Raw genomic sequence first — 20,433 nt, 5'->3', positions numbered from 1 at the left:
GGCCGTCCCGGTCCAGCTCCCGGGACGCTCTGAGCTTCTCAGCTCTTCTCTCTCTCCGGTGCTGCATGTCTAAAACTCTTCTCCTAAATAGGAGTCCATGTCCCTCTTCTCCAAGAGAGTCTCAAGGGAGTTTTGGGGGATCTGGTACAGTCTTACCCCAAACTCTGTCTCTCAGCTGCTGGCTCTCTTTCTCCTCCCTTTCCAGGAGTCTTCTCTCCGGTGCTGCATGTTGTTTTCTGCTGCTCCTTCAGTTCAGGTCCTTATCTCTGGCTCTCTGCCACCGTTTCTCTGGTCAGTCCCGGTTGCTGCTCTGTGCCCATGGAGAAAAACATCTCCCGGCATAACTACAGGCACCCAGCCCAGCTTTATGCTGTTCCAGGTCCCTGCAGCCCCCAGCCGGGGGCTGGGAGGCCCCAGAGGGCCCAAGGGGCTCAGAGCCCCTTCCTCGTGGCTCTACAACATGGCCACCTCTCCTCAACAACCAAACAACAACTCATCTCTTCCGGTCTGGTTGTGATATGTTTACATTTCTGCAGGAGCGCCCATTGGGCAGAATTTCAAAACTTCCAGAGGTTTCCACCCCTTGGGGTCTACCACTTTTCTTAGCCTCTGGGGGAAAACAAAGTCCAAACCACTACAAACATCTACAGCATTGGTTCATGCAATGAACTATTATACAAACACTAATTATGTATATCACTAATATAAAGAGTGATCACTAATATAAACAGTTGTTTTATCCAGGTCCAGTTCAGTAACCATGAAGTAAGTTTGTGGAGAATGTCTCCAAAACCCAGTGAGACATCATCAAGAGTTATCTGGTGTAGAATTTCGGTTTGCTTCCGAATTACACCTCCTGCCCCTCCTGCACTGCCCTGGTGGTCTGCTGAGCTGTTCCTCACACATATTCTCAGTCCACTCTTCCCTGACCTCAATTACCTCTGCACAATAACTTTTTTTTCCTTCTTAAACCACTTATCCCGGAAGCATCACTGCCATCTCTGTTGGGCTTGGCCTTGGCCAGTGGTGTGTCCGTCCTGGAGCCAGCTGGAATTGGTTGTGCTGGACATAGGAGAAGCTTCTGGCAGCTGCTCACAGAAGTCACCTCTCTAGTCTCCCTCACTCTCAAAACCTGGCCACACAAAACCAGTACGTTGACTTTCTATGCATGTTGTTTCCTGAGATTTAAAGTGGTGACAGGTTGAATGTGGTTGATGTCGCATGTGCAGATTGTGTTTTTTCAATAATCACTACTGTGGGAACCATTTTCCCTTTCTAAGTGAAGTGTGAGCTCTTTTTTGATAAGTGTGTTCTACAAATTGGAGAAAGTGAAGCACCATCTCGAGGTCAAATATTGCTTGAAGTATTTTTGTAACCTGTCCTTCTCACTAACTGAAAAGGTACTGAAGGACTGGGTTTTTTGCCCTTTTTGGAGTGGGACTTAATCAAGTCTTCTCTACATGTGCATTCTGGAAGAAGAACAATTTAAATGTGGAGGTGTAGGTAAGTGTATTCTCAACTGGTTCTTGATTTATTGGCCTCATACAAGCAGGTGAGGACCTGGGGCTTGACTTGGTTGAGCTGTGTGTTTGTACACATTTGTGCTGCTTTTTGCTTTCTGATGCAGCCCAGGCAGCAGCTTCTTCATCATCCTATTGCTGTCTGTAAGCACCTGGTAAGGAGGAGAAAGCACTAGCAGATAAGAAGATGGAAACTGCCAGGGTCTTCAGCCCTGAGCATTTGAAGGGGCAGCTGAGTCTTACACTGAAAATTAAGTGCTATTTTCTTGTAATACCCTGTCGGAGAGTTAGAGCCTTAGGAATATGATGCTTCTCTCTTTACTCTTTAGTGCAGTTCCTTGCACAAAATACTAAAGTTGAAATGTTGAGCCGTATTTGTTATGTTTAGGCCTCAGTTTATGGATTAAACGTATTTTCATATCATTCACCAGGTTGTCTGAGTATATAGCTTGTTAGAATTATTTTTTCTAGAATAGGAGATTACTCGGCCAAGTGGAGAGGAAATGGGCAGTTTCCCAATGAAGTTTTGCTGTGTACAGTCAGGAGTAGCAGACTTGAGCTATGGGACCCCAGGGTCTGCTTTGCTGTTGGCAGTTCCTGAACACCAGAAAGACAGTGTCAGTGCAGTCCCTGATTAAACATGGTACAGAGCAATGGACACACACATATGCCATGCTCCTGTGTTTTGAAAGACAAAGAGCAAAGGAAAGTCAAAAAGCAATCCGTCCACATGCTGTTTGGCATGTTACAGGAGAAATTGTTTGTTTTCCTTTTTAATTTACTCTCGTAAGGGACATCCAGTTAAACTTGGTGGAGGCCATAAGGCCCAAGTTCAGTGTAACAAAATATTTTAGTATCAGGGAGGCCATGAACCATTTCAGAAATGCCTGCTAATATTATTTGTAAGCTTTAAAAAAGTATTTGCAGATATTTTCTACATAGCCTGTTCTTTTTAGTGCCAGCAGTCACTGTCAGTCTATCAATACAAGGATGATCTACTCAGAGATAAGAGAAACTGTACTAGCTCAGCAGTAATTGTTTTCCCTGTGCCTGAAACAAACACCAAAGAGCATAAATACAAGAATATGGAATGTGCTTCCTTTGGTTCCCTCTGTATTGCCTGCAAATCACCAGTGGAGGAAGCAGAAGTGTAAGAACTTCCCAGGTGCCGGAGTAGGACAAGCATTGCAGATGGAAAAAACAGTCCTCTTGAACTGCGTCTGAGCTCTGAGAGGGGTGCATAGGTGGTGTGTGTCTGGCTGATACTTCTGGGATAGTTCCTGAGCTGAATAAACTTCCATCAATACACTGATTTCTTTACTCATGTTGTGAAGAGAACGTTTATCGGAGGTTCTGTTACAGTTTGTGTAAACCAGACCAAATGCCCATTTTGTGTGTTAAATAAAAAACAAATTGGGGACAGACCCATCAGAGGATATTGTGTGTAGAAGCTGAGATAGTAGTGTTCCATCCCTTCAGTACATTTAGGTATGAGAATAAAACTTCTCCTTTACCAGATTCCAGACAGGAAACACAGTTTCTGCTTCTTTATAAAGATGTTAATCAGTTTATTGGAAAACATCTTGATGAAACTGCCTCTAAAGCAGTTAACTGCTATGAAGGAGATTTCATCACCTATTTTGGGACTTAGATATGCATTTCTATTGCATGTAGGGGAAAAAATTAAAACATATACATCAGTACCAATTAAGAGGTGCTATGAGTCCTCTTTGCAGAGCACTAATAATGCTGTAATCATATTTATAAACAAAAATAATAATCAAGACTGTGATGAAGCATGCAATCTAAAAATATTTTGTATTAGATACAAGAAAATATTCTTTAAGTTCTACAAACCATTTTGCCGTATTTCCTTCCCAGCACATACACATTGATTTCTAATGAAATATGATCCCAGTAAATGTTGAGTTTTTGGTGCATTTACAGTGACCCCAAGCATCCTATTTTTGATGGGGTTGTGTTAAGCCTTCTGGAAGATATTTGTCTTTCATTGTCACCTTCTAAAATAGCTTTTCAGTCTCTGGGGACTGCAGTTCATCTGACTGCTTTAGGAATGTGCTTCAGTTCCTGTGTTCAGTAGAGCCTTCAAGTATGTGCTAAGACCCTCATATTGGGAAGACTTTAAGAAGGTGTTAATGGTGAGCATGTGCTTAAACACTCTGGTAGAGGAAAGCAGACAACTATTTACCACCATAGTTTTGGACATCACCTCTCGGTTGTACACACTTCTGGCCAGGTGCTTCTGCTACTCCATTGGAATGGCAGGAGAACCACTTCAATGCCGAGTCCTGAGCCATAGGTAGAAATGAGCAGTTTGTAACACCAGGCCAAGCTCAGGTGCTAAGTGGTGACGTGAAGCTGCTCTGGAGCGAGCACAGAGGTGATACCCCTGGCAAAGCTCCATGCAGGACAGTGGGGACAGTCACACTGTTCCTGGCCTTGGGCTGAGAGGTAGGGCACACCTATCCATACTTCTTGACTTCTGCCTCTGGTGTCTCCTCCCTTTGATGCCTGTGGTGGTGTTTCTGCTAGTTTTGAGGAAGCTTATCCTACATGGAAAAAACCTATTTGTTTGAAAGGGCCTGTAATGAAAGATGACTGCAATTACTACAGGCTGTTACATTTGCACATTTGAAGGTTAATTCATGTACTGCACTCAGACACAGTCAAATATCCAGGAGAGATGATTCTGATTTTAAAAATAGGCTGGTTATTACAAAACAAGCAACTGAATAGAGATGAAACAGTAGAAGTTCACCTGATTCCAGTACTATAAAATCGTCAGTGACATGTAGTAGGAAACCTCGTGCCGACTTAACTATTGCTTTTCTTGTAGAAAGTGACAGAAACAAGTCTGTGCAACATAAGATGAAGGCATTTGCAGCATGCTGACAACTTAAACAGGGGTCCAAATTAGTTCCCTATGTTTGAGCCCCCTTTGCTTTTTCTGAAAGTGAAATTTTTGTGCCAAAGCTTGAAAAAGTAGAATATAGACAAGTCAAACAATTTCAGGCATGTCCAGGCGGGTTGTTCCAATGGCATCTCCTCAAGGCTTGCCATTGGAAAACAGAGGCTGTATGTACCAAGCAGCGTGTAGCACATGCTCCTTGCAAATGTATACATATGTGTCTATATGTAGAGTGTATCTGTGAAATGCTGACCTTCTTATGCTTTTGCAAAGTACTGGCTGTAGTACTGCTGCTTCCCTTTTTGCTGTTGGCTTTGTGAACTTGCAGCAGAGTGGCCTGGTTGCAACTTTATAGTTTGTGCACTGAGAGCCAAATATTGGTCCCAGTGAAATAAGTGAGTTACTTCCTGCAAGGAAGCGGTAACCTCTCTGACGAAGATGACAATTTGACCTTGAGAGTGCCAGGCAGATTTAGCCAGCATATAATGCCAGAGTTCTGTATTCCATCTAAACACAGCTCTCCTGGGGATTAGTTGGTAGGAATGTGCTTGTTTTTACATTTGTATACTATATAATCTCAACAGAGGGTTTTTTTAAACCAGATACTGCATGTGCACAAATCTTGTGTCCATCACTTATGAAGATGATACTGTCCTTTGCAGCCAGGTGAAATGGACTGCAGAGACAGGGATGTGACCTGGCTGTTCCCAGGGCAGAGCATTTCTCTGGGAATGTTGCCTGTGGTAAATGCTGGGTTTCTGTTGATAGGAGCATTTGTGGGATATATACTTTCTGCAGCAAGGAAAAGGAAGGGGATTTGGGCTTCAGCCTCCAATAAACTGTGTTCCTTTGTGCTTGATGTTGCTGTTACCCCCATGGTCTTTTCAACAGTAGAATTCACTCCCTTTGTCTTGATCTAGATTATTGCCTTTCAGTATTTGATGAAAGGAACCTGAGGCCCCAGGCAAACAGGAGGAAAGGCAAGATTGGAAGCAACAAGATAAGTGATTGGCAAATGGTCTTGGATTTACTGGGCTCCAATCCTGCCTTATCTTTCTGTTGACTACTTGTGAGTATTCAGCAGATCCTGCTGGGCTGGGAGAAAACTGCAGTGACCCTCTGCAGGCAAATGCTGACATCTGTCTTGAAAGAGAGGTATTTGTGCATAACTATTAATACCAAAAAGACACCAAACCTCTGGTTCTTAGTCTCACCAAAGCCCTCTAATGCTGTTATTAGAACAAGGCTGAGTGTTTGCCTTGCACAGCATCTTTGCTGCCCCATCCACACCTCTACTCACATCTTTCCAAAACAGACCCACTTCATGGAGTGGTATGTTTGACCCACGACAGTCATTTGCATTAGTGTTAGCAGAAAAACCCTGCATAGTTATGCAGGAAAACATGCACTTTTAATTTTAGCAGTCTCTTGTAATGTTAGTTTCTTGCAGAAATCACCACAACTTGTTTTTTGTTCAGTTTTTTGTTCTTGTTTTTTGCCCAATATTTTTTTGGGAGGAGAGGAGGGGAAATCTGACCTGCTCCAATTTGAGTGGTGTTAGAAACAGTAATTTCTTTTACTGAGATTGAAGAAATTAAATAACTGACTTTCCACTGATTTTCCATTACTCTTTTATAGAAGTTACATAGTCTTCAAGCTGGCCCCTAAGAAATGCTGAACTTACACATTCAGTGTGAGTAGGCACATGGCATTTTCTTAATAGTGTATTCCTAATGTGTTTTCTTGGGCAAAACATAAGCAGATCATGGAAGCAAATGTACCCCTGCTGTTGTCTGTGGCCTTAGCTGTCTAATCTGTTCATTTTGTGCACTCATGCATCCTTTTCTTCTCTTATCTTCTTAATCAACAGTAACACAGCAGAGTGTATAATATGTAGCCCTTGTCTGTCCTAAGCTACAGAGCTGAAAGGAACCTTGTTTCCAAAGTGTGCTAGCGGTGGAAGAGAGAAGGTAACGTCTTCAGAGATGAATGGAAGTTATAAACACAAGGTCTGAAAGGTATCCTGGGTGATACTTTTTGACATTAATATGTAGGTGAACCTTCTAAATATGTTCATCTTATTTTCATCTGACCATGCAAACTTCTGTTCAAGAATCAACTGCAGAAGTGACCCTTTGGAGCCTATATTAACGTTCATCTGGCAAAGTTCTGGAATTTCATAATCATATAATTGTTGCCAATACGTTTTTCTTTCTCTTCTCTACTTTTCTATTAATGGCATCTGTATTCTCTGAATACAATAACATTTGCTGCTGCATGAAAAATTATAAAGTCAGGGTGACCATACTAAGGGTGTTTAAGCTTTGTAGAGAGACTTCAATCCACCTGCTTGGAGAAGGAACATATGAGTGCAGGAGTAAGTAATATGTTTTATGTTTGGGTGCTGGTTATGGATTTGAAATTTGCAGGGGTGAGGACACAAGAAACTAAACTGCAGGGCTAGCACCTGGACGTTGCAATTGGTCTGGCTTATTCTCTTGTACAAAGTTTTACAATTTCACAATTTTCCAAGTCATTGGTATAAGCATGGAAAATAGGCAGTGTAATGTATTGTTAAATCAGTATTGGTGGAAGCTTCTCATCATGAAAATGTGATTGAAGCTATTATTTTTGTGGCAGCTTAGTGTTATAATGGCAGCATACTCCATTGATGAATGGAATCTCAAGATTCAGAACTTCATATACAGCCACACTTTAAGGAAAAAATTTAACTCTTTCAACATGTATCATCAATGCAGATGCAGAACAGGATAATGTGGAATGGGGGAAGTCACTTAATGCACTCGTCTTGTTGAAGAGCTTGCAAAAAGGTATTGGAGCAACCTACTTTGTTCTGGCCTGATTCATTGCATTGTTCTGTTGTCATTTGGAGAGGAACACTTTCTCTGTGCTTTCTTTCAGGTTTCCAGAGTGAGTCATGAAGGAGAAGTACCCAGATGGCTTTAAGCACGTACCTGTCTCCTGTCTTTAGCACTCTTCAGCACACATTTGCACAGTAATTCCAGGCTTTAGATAGTAGAAGGATGTTCCTTCTTGAGAGTTTATTGACAGGAATTAATCACAAATTTCTTATTGAAATATCTGTGTTGTAAAATGATAACTCATTAAAATCAAACATATTTTTCAGGAGAGGGCTTGTTCTGAGACTACCCTATCACACTTTGGCTTTTACAATCATTTGTACAGGAAAGGTTTTGATGTTGTTGAAACATCTGCTTTGAACAATTCTTTTATAAACTGTACTATTTGAAACACGTAAGTGGGAACTTAAACTGGAAAAGATAAGACAAAATGAATAGTTCCCATGAAACAAATATTTTGATTTTTTTTTTCTAATTTACATGAGGAAAGTAATTTTAAAGATCACATTCATATAGCCTGGAAGAGTGCTTCTCATTCTATTCTAAAAAATTAAGGGATGGGAAAATACCTAGTTGAAAATAAGCGAAGAGTGCAAAATAACAGTTCATTTCTGCTCTTTGTAGAAGGATGTTACATTAGTGTATGATGTTAGTTTACCTTCCCATGACAGTCCCTACTCATGTTTGTCCGCACTGTGTTTCTGTTCGTGTATGAACTTTAAGGTGAACTGCACACCTCAATCAAAACCCCTTGGGAATTCCAAGTTGGTAAAGATTGCAGGGTCAGTACTAAGGGTTGCTTGCTGCTACTCTGCATTTATTTAATATGTTAATATATATTAATCTAATATATATTAATAATATATATTAATATATAATGTTAATATATAATATGTTGTTATATATTATATTATATGTAATTATATATGATTATATTATATATTATAATATTATATATTATAATATATTAATATATTGATATATTAATAAAATATATTAATATATCGCTATATTAATAAATCTGTATTTATCATCCAATTTCAGCTGCAGCTGTTGCACACAGTGGTAGATCAGCATAGCAGGAAACAGTACCCTGATTACTTGTGATACCATGAGGGCAAACTAGGTTAATAAGCAAGTCATCTTTAAATTGGCAAAGCATGGTGCAAAAAAGCCTGGAATTGGTCTTCTCCTTAAATCTCTTACCACTGTTTCCACACAGCATAGTGGGAGTTAGAGAACAAGTCTGAAAGTCAGAGCTGGTGTAAACTAGTGCTATTCAGTGAAGTCTGGTGGAGTTGTACTATCTCATACCTGCTTTCAAAGAGGGCTTGCACAAAAATCATCATACCATGGAAGTGACATGTTACCCTGGCTGTCTGAATTTGTTCCATCTGCTGCTGGAGAAGATAAAAGGAGATGTAATATATGGACTATGCTATGTGTGGGAGGCAGCCTGCATTCTGTTTTTTCCACACTTTATCAGTGTCATTCAACTTGTAATAATTTCTTATAACTTACAGCAAAGACACTTGACTAGAAGTTCCTTTTTTCTCTTTTGAGTGACAAAAAGAAAAAACCAACACTCTAGTTTTCCAGTAGTGGCCTAAACTGTTATTTCTCCTCAGTATCAAATAATTTGTGTTCATAGAATTTGAGATTCTGGCAAGTCTGCATTGCTAGCAACATGCCTTTCTTTTCTTCTGGGTTGGACAACAACAGCGTAACAGGAATATTCTTCTTGCCTATCAGATGAAGCCTTCTATGATCAGCTGGTTGATGCACGTCTTTTAATTTGTCATGGATATTTCCGTGTTTTCAAGGAGATGTCTAGACTGAAAGTTGGGAAGAAACAGACTTAAAAGGCTGTAAATCTGTGTCAAAGAGTCTAAATACAGACATGACAAGTGTGCCAAAATCTGATTTGTAAGTGTGACTGAATCAAGCCTTACAGGATTATATTATGGATCTTTCTCCTACTGTTAGTCAAAAAGCTATAGCCAAGCCATAACTTCCTACCAAACCTCTAAGTATTTAGACTGAATTATCTAAGCAAGTGAGACACTTAACATTTGCAGGAAAAAATCTTGTGAAGCAAAAGAAAAAAAATAATCTGCAATTGGCATCAATCTGACATTCAACATCTGCATTTTAGGAACATAATCTTTTTATGCTAATTGGGGTGATAGATTTGCTATTCCTTTTCTAGATGCACCTTTGTATGTCCATTACAGTACCAAAGGCAGTGTGCACAAGTTGCTGATTGAATCATGGCCACCTTGTCAGTCAGATGTGGCCATGTGGATCTGGAAGTCACTATGCCAATAGAAGCTGTGACATGGCAGCAATGTCTGTATTACTTACTCTTTTGGTCACAGCAGATTTCTGTTGACCCAGGCTTCAGCAAAGAGCCCCTCCCTCTCACCAAGTGGCTCTTGAATTTTTTTGTCTTTTCTAGGCCTTGAGCTTTACAGCTCAAAAACCTGTTGGGAAACACAACGGGGATGAAGTTTCTCGGTCAGTCTTTCTTTTGATAATTGATAGGAAGTTTGGATGCTCTAACTCTTCTCGACCCTCTGTATATGTCTAATGCATGGGTCATTGCTGGTTTCTCCCTGGGCAATTCCCTCTGGAGTGGCTTATACATCAGAAAACACTAAAGTACAAGGCATTATCACTTGTTGCCACAACCATGTTTGCATACAGAAAATGAGGTACATAAAAATGTCAGTCACATAATACCAATCCACAAATAAAGCTTATTTTGGACCTATGAAAGGGCTTAAGGTGAGATAATGTCACAGTATTTGAAACAGCTGTGGTTCAGCTCTTAATCCTAAATGCAGACTTGTGTCAAGGTGACTGTGGGCTCACAGTTTGTCTTCCTCGTTGCTCAGAACCTCAGTTAACTTACACTCAGCTGTATTCCAGCAAGCAGTGTCTACAAGACTTTGTCTTCATCCTTGGCTTGTGTCTTCCAAAGACATCAACAAAAATATTTTCAAGTGGCATATTTTATAGGTAGGCATATAAGCATCTCCAAAAGGTAATTCTTTCATTTGTCTTTGTCCAAGTTTGATAGTGACTCAAAGCTAGTCGAGAATGCCACCTTGGAAACACAGAATCAGGGGGAGGCACTGTTCTCTTTGGACTCAGGACAACTCCAGTGAAACATGCATCACCTGCCTTGAGCAGAGGCACCACAGCACAGCACGTCGAGCTCCTCAGCCCTGGGCTCCAGCAACAACAGCCCCCACACGGCCACCAGCACGGACAAGACACATCCAGGTTGAGCTCACTAAGAATTTACCAAGCAGCTGAGCTGTTTTAAAAGTCCTTGGCATATATGGGGTCTGAGACGTTTGGGAAGGGATTTAAACAGTGCAGTTGCTTGGGATAGCAGAAAATGAGATTGAGAACCAGAAAGAGCCTACCCGGGCTAAAAAAATTCAACTTCCTGCAGTTATACTCTTTCAAACAACATCTTACTGCACCCACATCATTTAAACAGAGGACCTGGCACTTTTAGATTTTTACAGCTCTTAAGCATCATCAGGAAACACTGTTTCCCTAGTCAGGGAGCCCAGCTTGCACCTTGTTCCGCTGATTTAGTGAAACGGTGCTGGAAAAAGTCTGGAGGTATGCATGCAAGGAGAGCCAGCCTCAAGCTGGAGGGTAGAGAGTGAGGCAGGGTTTCTTTTAAGTCTTATGCTTAATCTTTCTAAATGTAGCACTATCACACAGAGTTACAAGGTTTTGTCCTTGTTTGTTTAGTTTTCTTTAGCCGAAATAATTATCAAATCCCTAGTATGAGTGCAATGATACCATTTGTGTTAAAACTGGAGAGTGGAAACAGAGTGCTGTTTCATTAAAAGTTCAATGTTTTTGTGTTTTTGTTTGATCTCTTCTTGAAAAAGGAAACTAAAGCTCCTAAGCCTCCATTTTGGAGAAGCAGAGTGAGACAGCAACCAAGTTCCTTCCCACATGGTAGTAGTCCAGTGGGAAAGGCCAGGTTCAAACACCTCTTCTAAATCTGGCCTTTCACACTGAAGTGATTGCCTTTTCTGGTTTGTGTTTGCCTGTCTGTCTGTCTGCCCACCCCTGCAGTGTATGGCTAGTGCAGAAGGACCCCAGAAGGAATGCTGGATCTGCCCAGTCTTGCCAAACAATTGCATTGTGAGCACTGGAACCTGTTCCCAGTTAATATTTCATTGAAGCTGACAGTTTTCCACAGAAAGCTTTGGTTTCAACAGATCAACACTTTCCAACAGAGAAGTCTTTTGCCAAAGAAATTCTCCAAATATTTAGTTGTGGTTGTGATAGCTCCTCAGTAGGGGGAGTTCTGGTATGCTTAGTTAGAGGTTCACGTCCAAGAATTTGGAGAACAACATAAAGTGCTTTCATGACAGTGGTTAGTTATGAGGAAGGGATAAAAATGTCTAGGACTTCTGCTCTTCTTTGGGCTTCATTGTCTCCCACTGTTCTTTCTTTTTGCACGTTCCTAAGTTAAAGAAATACCGTGTAGTATTTATTCCGCTATCATTTCCCCTTGGGACAAATTATTCCAGTACAGACATCTTTCTGTTATTCAGCCTACTGGACCAAAAGCAGTGAATTATTCTGATGATCATATTGCCTTACCTTCAATTCATCTATTTGTTCTGCATGTGGACCCATTTTGTGTTATTTCTGCCTCAGAAGTTTATCCCATTTCTAGCTCTGCCCAAGAAGCAGATCGCAAAATCACTGCCTACTCACTCCAGTTAAAGAGTAAGAAATGAATTGGAGTTATATGGGAAGAGAGGTAAGGATGTTAACATCAACAACTGAGAAGGCACAGTCTTCAGGTAATGAACAGATTAGGAAGCAGGTAACTGTCTGGAGTATCTCTTCTTGGTATAACTCCTTTATTTTTTTCCCTTTTCTGCTTTCTGCAACTCACAAACAACAACACAAAAAACCTAAGAACAATTTATTGCAGCATTCTTTCTCTAGGACAACATTTGTGAAAATAGGCCTTGTGAAAATAGGCCACTAGAAAAAAAGTCAGTTAGTTCAGTAAGTGGCTTTCACTGTCCATCCACCTGATTGCCAGATCCTGCTCTCCCCTCTCAGCCAGAGCTGTCCTGCTGTTTGTTTGTTGGACCTCATGTATAGTAAAAAGCAGTGGTTTTCTTCGCAAGGTATTTATTGCATATCCACTTCTCCCCACCCATCCCCCTCTGGACTCTCGCCCCTCCCTCCTTGTTAGACATGATTACATGTTGTTTGGCCTCATTCCATTTAGTTTACTTTGCTGTATCATCCTGAATTTGTGCGTAGCATAACAGCTCCAAAGATCTCCTGGTTTGAACCAAATGATGGAGTAGGCAGAGTTCATTAATATAAGTAACAGCATAGCAAGAAACACAGCCCTGAAGTAATCAAAACTGAAATTTTGAAAAGTGACTCAAAATGTATTACATGCTGTCTGGTACAGGCAGCAATGGGCCCTTGAAAACAGTCAGTTTTATATGTTCTATTCAAACCTGTCAGCTCTCCAGACAAAGACACGGGTAGTTATAGTGGGGGGAGAGAAGGCAGGTGGGAGGGGGATATGTGTGACTATATTATAGAACCATGTGCCTGAATTTCTCCTTTGATCCCCAAAGCTGGAACACTTCATGTTGTTGTTCTTGTTTTTTATTGCAGCATGTGGCAGAGGAAAGCCATGATTAAGCCTAGGAACTGTTTCATATAAAGCAAACTTTCTACACAATTAAATGTGTAGACACTGCCTCCTTCCACTTGCTCCCGTGTGTCTTGCTGTCCCATTTCTTTAGACTGCTTGTTTTCAATATTTGTAATGTTCCACTTTAAAATATCTCAGTGGTTTTTACCCTGCTGTCTAACAGACTTTCTTCTCCACTTCAGCTTTAGTTCCTCAGGGCACTCAGATTATTACTACTAAAATTTTGCTACTAAAATACAGACTGAGTGGTTTAGAAGAAGGTGAGGTTTTGTACCTGTTAGACACTAGACTGAGTGTAGCAGTAGAGACCACAAAAAATGTCTCGCGTTCTGCCATCGGCATTTGCTACTGTCAAAAACAGGATTCAAGGCAAGATGGTCCAGTTCTGCAGCTCATTATATTCATCGCTGAATTTGTTTCAGCAACTCCTCCCTTGCAGCATCTATGGACCTACAAATACGGTGTATTATCCAAATAAAACGTCTTCTCTAGCTACCATGGTGGAACACACAATCTGAAGATGTGAGAACACATTTCTAGTTCTCTGCAGAGGTATACTGTTGATAGATACGACATTTCCTCGATTCTTGCACTTGCAAATTGCAGCCTGAAGCAATCATATGTGACTCCCAAGTGTTAAAGAAGCAAACTTTGTGTAGGCAAATGTGTGTGCATTACCTAGTTGTCTAGTTATTTTTATGTCTCTTTAGTACATTCTTCATTTTGGTCCTGATCTGTGTCTACTATTAAACTCCTTGGAGTACATGAGAGTAGTTGTTGTGCATGCTGCTGTATCCTGTTTTCAAGGGATAACACTGGGTTAAAAATCTTAAGCTGGTATGAGAGGCAAGAGGAGGAGAGTATTTTCAAGTATTTGCTGGAATGTGCTGTGTGGAATCAAAAGGGTTGAGATATTTGAAGGAAGACTCATGTTAGAGAGTGTGAGAACAACAGGGCTTTACCTTCTAAATTGCTCCAGGAGGGCTTGTTTATATCAAAGTCATCATGTAAAAGAGACCCTGCTGAAGAGGACAAACAGGAGGGAATGGATGCCGATAATGTGCTGGAGGAAATGGAGATTGTTAGAGAGACCAGGCTGCTTCCCTGTTGTTATCTCCTGCCAAGAGAGACGGGACATGATGGCTCAGGCCCTCTATCTCTTATAGAAGAATGGCCAACAGGCCCTGCTTTGTCCCAGCAAAGCCACTTTGCCTAACTGGAATTCCTGCCTGCCTGCCTCAGCTTCCCTTAAAGAGAGCAGGCCTTAGAGTGGATTTAAAATATTCAGTTTCCCCCTCTTTGCTGAATTTCTGTCACTGGAGCTCCCTGTGGCCAGACAAAAGCTTTGACTAGCACGGCAAACATGTAGGAATTAGTCCCTTAGAGCAGGCTGCAACTTCTAAAGCCAGCTTCAACAGCAGTAAATACACTGCCACAGCCAAAAACTCCATAGCGAGGAAAGAGCATGATGTTCCAGGCTCACAAAGCCAAAAATCCCCAGCACTTATCCAGAGGTTATACTGACTGAGAGATTCAGGGGGTCCTCAGATGGCAATGATAAAACCCTGTGGGTTCGACTTAGCTGCACCAGTTGTGAAAGAAGCAGTGTGGTCAGAAGTGTACTGCCTTCTGTGCATGTAAGGTTACTCTATAAATATATGGGCAAATAAGGCCTTCTCACCATTAAGATATGGCATGTAGTTTATTGAGAATGTGGGGGGATTTTTCCATATGGCATTTCATGTGGAACTAAATCTTGTGAATACCTGAATCCTATGGTCCAACAGAGCATAGAGGATTTTGTTCTGTACGATCAGAACTTTCCAGTGTGTAGAAAGATTTTCTGGGGAAAAGATTGGATTGGTCTTTAGGAGTCCCCAGGCTGCTGTGGAGCCCTACCTGGTCACACAGTAGACTGTGAGATATGCACTATATTCCTCAGTGGGAGGTACAATAAATGACATTGAACAAGACATTGATCTATGCTTTCTCATGAAATCTTGTCCCCACCAGTGGATGCCTTCTTGCAGAAATTGCTCTGTCCACTGCCTCCTGCACTCTGGCCTCTCTTACAGCACTAGGTTTCTATAGAGCAGTGACAGTGTTTGTTTGATTTGGTGCAAAACGGTGCAGTTAAGGGAGGAGCTGTGGATAAATTTCAGATCCTTAATTTGTGGATCATTAGCTCTGCATAGTAACCCTTGGGAGACAAGGTCACCTGCTTCATGGGCTGGGAAGGTGGTTTTGCAAATAAGGGTGTTTGTTCAACATTGCTGATCCCTGCTGATCCGTTATAAAAGCCACGTTAGTTATTGTATTCACGTTATGTACAGTCATGTGATGCTTGAGGCCTGACATACATTTAGCCAGTCAGAAGAGATAAGGCAGGCTACAATCTGGCTTTCTTCCCTGAGGTTTGCAGAATGTGTTTGCAGATGTGTTGATCTTCAGGAGGCTGGGGGGTGGGAGGGAGGGAGCATTTTCTTCAACTGCTTATTTCAATATCCGAAGTAAATGAGAAGCTGAGGTCATCTTTAGCACCTCCTATTAGCTGTGAAGACATTCTTCCCACATCCTGAGCCTGCTGTTTCAGTTTTGTATCAACAATGCTTTTCAGCCTTCATAAAGTGGATATGACTTCAGTCATTTCATCTGGCAGTGTGTAAGAGCTAATGAGCTGGACTGGGTCTGTTTCAATAATGCTTATTGCAGCAAACAGGTTTAAGTAGCTCACCTGATCAGCAAAACAGTGTAATCAGCATCTTGGCTAGGAAACTTTCAGCTTCTGTCTCGTGATGTTTTGGTTCAGCAATGCGTGTATTACTTTTGCTCATTTTACCTCCCAGAGTTTGAATGTTCCCAGTAAAGTCATAGGTTCAGCTTCTTAATGCATCTAAGTGTTAAATGAGAATGAGGGATTCATAGGAGGAATTGAATAAAGTTTAGCAAATGTTGCTTGCCTTAAATGGGGACAATATTAACCTGCCACTCTTTGGTATACTGAGTTTTGGCGAGGTTGGTGAGTACTGCAGTTGGAAGTTGCTGTGTCCAGTTACACATGCCAGGTACATGGAATTTCATCCCTTCTCTCCAGAGGCTACATAACACTGATTATAAGTGCCAAACCTTTCCCCAGCCCAGTACTGGGAGTTGCGTTTTCTGCTCTAGGACAGTAGTTGTTAGGTGTCACCAAAGCATAGAACACAGGTGGGGGAGATGTGAGTTTTTGTCCTCCCTGACCAAGGTGTTTAGTTGGATAATGTCCATTTGCAAGCTGGGGTGTGAATGTTTAATTGGAATTCTCTACTGCTGTTCAGATTAGGGGTAACGTAGCTTTGTGCACAGTGGGAGCTGCCTTTGCACATCCTTTGGCTCCTGTGGCCTCCCCCAGCTTTCCTGCAGGACTTGGCCTCTCTGAGGAGCTGCTGCACAGCAGAGTCTCATCTGCACTTCTGCTGACCTGTGAGCATGAGGTGTCTGACCTGCTCAGCCCACTTCATACTTCAACAGCAAATTAAAGGTCTTCATTAGTGTATTTGATAGTTGAATAAAATGCTTTGAAACACTGGTACATTAACTGCAATCGAGTTTTGAAAGGTCTCTGGTTGCTAGAAGGAAATTAGCCTGATAAATTGCTCTTTTCAATTAAACAAATGAGTAATTTTTCACAAGCAAGCTCAGAAGCTATCATTTGGGGAGCTTTTTTCCCCCCTTTTTTATTTTTATTTTAGTATATTACACGTGATTGTTCCTCAAGAACTGATTTTTTTTTTCCGAAGAGGCTAATTGTCCCTGAAGTGTAGGCAGCTTGTAAACCCATCCTGTCTCTCTGCCTCCGACAACCTCATAGTGGTCTCGTGATCAAGCAGTGGCCTATGAATTGTACTTCCAAAATGACAGTGACTGATGGTGTGACCTTGGCTCATTGCCTGCCTTTCTGTGCCTTTGTTTACCTGTTTGTCTAAAGAAGCATTAACCTCCCTGGGTCAAAAAGGCCTGTTTAACTTAAGCAAGGAGTTCTAAGGTAATTATAGTTACTCAGTAACTTTCATCTCAGAGCGAACTGATTAAGGAGGCTAAAAAATGTGGTGGCTTCCCTTTTGGTCAAAATCAGCGACTGACCTGAAGGTACCTCTGTCCTCAAACCTTTAAACAGAATCTGCATTCAAAAGCACAGCTTAGGAGCTGAAACAGATTGCTGTATCCCTTACGTACTGAGTCTGAAAGGGACCCCAGAAACACACACTGACCCTGGTTTCACACTAGAGCTACAGATATGCTAAGAACTTCATATGCTCCATCTACTAAAGAAAAGCAAATGCTAGTACAAACAACTGCAACACTGGATTCATCTTGCCTTGGGCATATTTACCCAGGGTATTGCCATTACATCATTTGCATTAGGCCTTTATTATCTGCTATTTTAGATCTTAGAAGCTGTTACAAGCCCTGGTCAGAGGTCAAGATGCTGTTGAACTTCAGATCTTTCTGAAAGAAGAAATTCTACCAACAGCAGAGCAATGTTAAATTTACAGCAGTGTAATGTCATACAAATCATGAGAAAAAATGTAATCTAAATTATATTTATTTTTAAAAATGAGGTTTTGTTGCCAAAAATATAGACACTGCATGTTAAAATCCATGTGGAAAAGACTACTGTACCGTCATCTTTGAGAACTAAACAAGGTATGTTGGGGCTTTTTTATGCTATCAGAAAAGACCACAAATTATTTAAAAACAAACTTCCACCATCTAAATAAAATAACACCGAAATATCTTGCTGTAGTTCGGAGTAACTGCATAAAACATGACTCACATGTTTAGAAATTCTCCTTTATCTTTCCTCTGTGTGCAGCACTGATCTTCATGAACTGTTTGTCACAGTGCGTAATTACATTCCTTTCACCTAAACTGTGTCTACATATTTTAAATTTCTATTTCCAGAAGCTGATTGCTGTTGAGTGTTTCAGTTTGGTTTGGAAGAAATCTACATGCAGTCACTTGGGTGGTGGACTTCAGTGTGCTTTATGAGAAATTTTGCGCTCAGACGAAATGCAGACTCAGAAGAGCAGAGTCTACCAGAAGACTGTTGGTGACCTGTATTTTGATTGTCACTGACAGAAATGTTTGAGGCAAAAATACAGACCATCTCCTTGAACTCAAGTTTTTCATAAAACAGTGCATTCCTTCTGAGGACCTCACTTCCAGACAAACAGTGCTCCAGAGAAAGCAGGAGATGGCTCTTGCACTGCTCACCAGTGGGAAGGTCCTTGTGATTGTGAGCAGAAGCCAAGATATCTGACAAGTGCCTGTCAGTCCAAGTACAGTCTGTATTCTTCTGCTGGAGAACCCCCACCACCTCTGGCCTCAAGGCTTCAAACCCCAAATTCTGTTTAGTGTTATGGCTGCTATCTGACCTAGAGCACTTAGAAATCTCATCTACTTACAACAGCTCATAAGCACTCTGCTTGCCATCCAGGCAGGGAATGGGTTTTGGTTTAAATGAAAAGGTGCAGTTACATCATCTTGCACAACAGGTCCCTGCTCTGTGTCTGGGCCAAGCGAGTCCTCTCGAGCTGGAAGAACATGGAAAACTTGGAATTGCAGTAATAAAAAAATATTATAGCACGTTATGTATAATAACAACACATTCTAGCCTGCTCCCTTCATGGAATCTCCCAGGTATACCTGACAACAAAGGATAGAGAGATCTGAATACTAATAACAGCTGGAGGAGGGGGCCCTTAATAGTATTTTGGCTAATTGCCAGGTTGCCTGCTCTTGAAAAATTTTCCTGTGCTGAGCTAGACACATTTTTCATGTGTAGAAAATTAGGTTGTTGGTAGGACTTTATATTTTCCTAATGCTTCCTACAGTCATCTGTGTGAAGGTTCACGATAGCCATGAGATCTGTGTTTCTAGCTCAAAGGCCTTCAGGCCTTCTTTGAAAGACTTGGAAAATCATAGCAGCTGAACAGGCACTGGAAAGAAATTGCAATTTTGGAGAGCTCCAGATGTAAACTTAGAAAATGAAAAAGTATTTTTGTATTTTGGGTGTTTGGGTGTTTTGTTTTTGTTTTTGTTTTTGGTTTTTTTTTCTTGTTTGCTTGATTCTTCTTTTTTTAGTAAATACAGATGACTAACTCAGGGCCTCTTTTCTCCTACCCTGAAGGAAGAACAAAGTCTCTGATGATTTGCTTGTTCAAAAGGTCTGCACTGATTTTACCTTTAGGTCTGTTCTAACATTTCTCATTGTTTCATTGTAAGCATTTTCTGTGGTAATTAGACTGTAATAGCATAATCCCTGGTGGCCTTCCTGGAGTGTCTGGCCTCTCTGGGTTGAGAAAGCTCTGCTTAGTGACAACATATTTTCCTCTAAGTGGAAAGGGGAAGAGTTGATGTTGTGAATGGTGTACTGATTATGATGGAAAATCTCTTTAAAGAGGGAAGTTTTGCAGCATTTCCTAAAAGTGATTCAGGCTACATTTGTGTGATTTCCTCTGGAAGCTCACAGCAACCAAGATGGTGCATGTTTATTTTGTCTCTGGCTGCTTCCTTCTGGACTCTATGGTCTGCATTGTCCCAGAGGAACACAGATATCTCTGTGATTTGTAGATGCAGGTGCAGGCCATTTGTTGTAGCTGGGCACAGATACATTCAGAGCTTTGAAGTCCAAGACCTTGAACTGGCAGTGGAAGCAGATTAAAAATCCTCTTTAGCTTCCTAAAATGCAATGCCTAGAGTCATCTGAGCTGTTGTGTAAGGCAAAGAAAGAAAACTAGCTTTTTAAAGGCTTCTAAAAAATGAAGTAGAGATTTGATATTTTATCTTGATTGCATTTCCTCTGAATGATTTTGACAAACTATTGATGTGAATGACTCTAATTTCAAGGATTTTTTCTTGGGATATAACCAAATTAAGACAGCCTTTCAAAGTATGGCCACAGGCAGAGGAAGAACAGATGTGTCCAGGGGAGAAATACAGCCATTCCACGGGAATTAATGGAATAGAAAGGCCTCAGAAATCCTGGTTTTGGAAGCTTGTCCCCAGACAAGGAATTTCTGCAACAAGAACTCAGGCCCTAAAACCTTAACTTGCAACTGCAGAAGCTCTTCCTTCTCTATAAGGAGAAGGAATGGCTTGAAGTGGGGCTTGGCTAACTGAGCTCTCATCTTGTGCCCTTGGACACATCCCGTGCCTCAGTTTTCCTCTGTGCAGAATGGAAGGGTTGCTATTAATGGTCTTTAGAAAGCTTATTTCAGATCTACTTGTGAAAAGGGTCATAGTGACTGGGGGGTGGTGGTGTGTTCCTGGCAGAATCAGTGTCATCTGAAGTCAGAGGGAGCCTTGCACAGAATCTGAATTAGGTTT

The sequence above is a fragment of the Pseudopipra pipra genome, chromosome 21, assembly GCF_036250125.1.
Source record: "Pseudopipra pipra isolate bDixPip1 chromosome 21, bDixPip1.hap1, whole genome shotgun sequence".
NCBI lineage: Eukaryota > Metazoa > Chordata > Aves > Passeriformes > Pipridae > Pseudopipra > Pseudopipra pipra.
Note: the sequence above shows the minus strand (reverse complement) of the source record.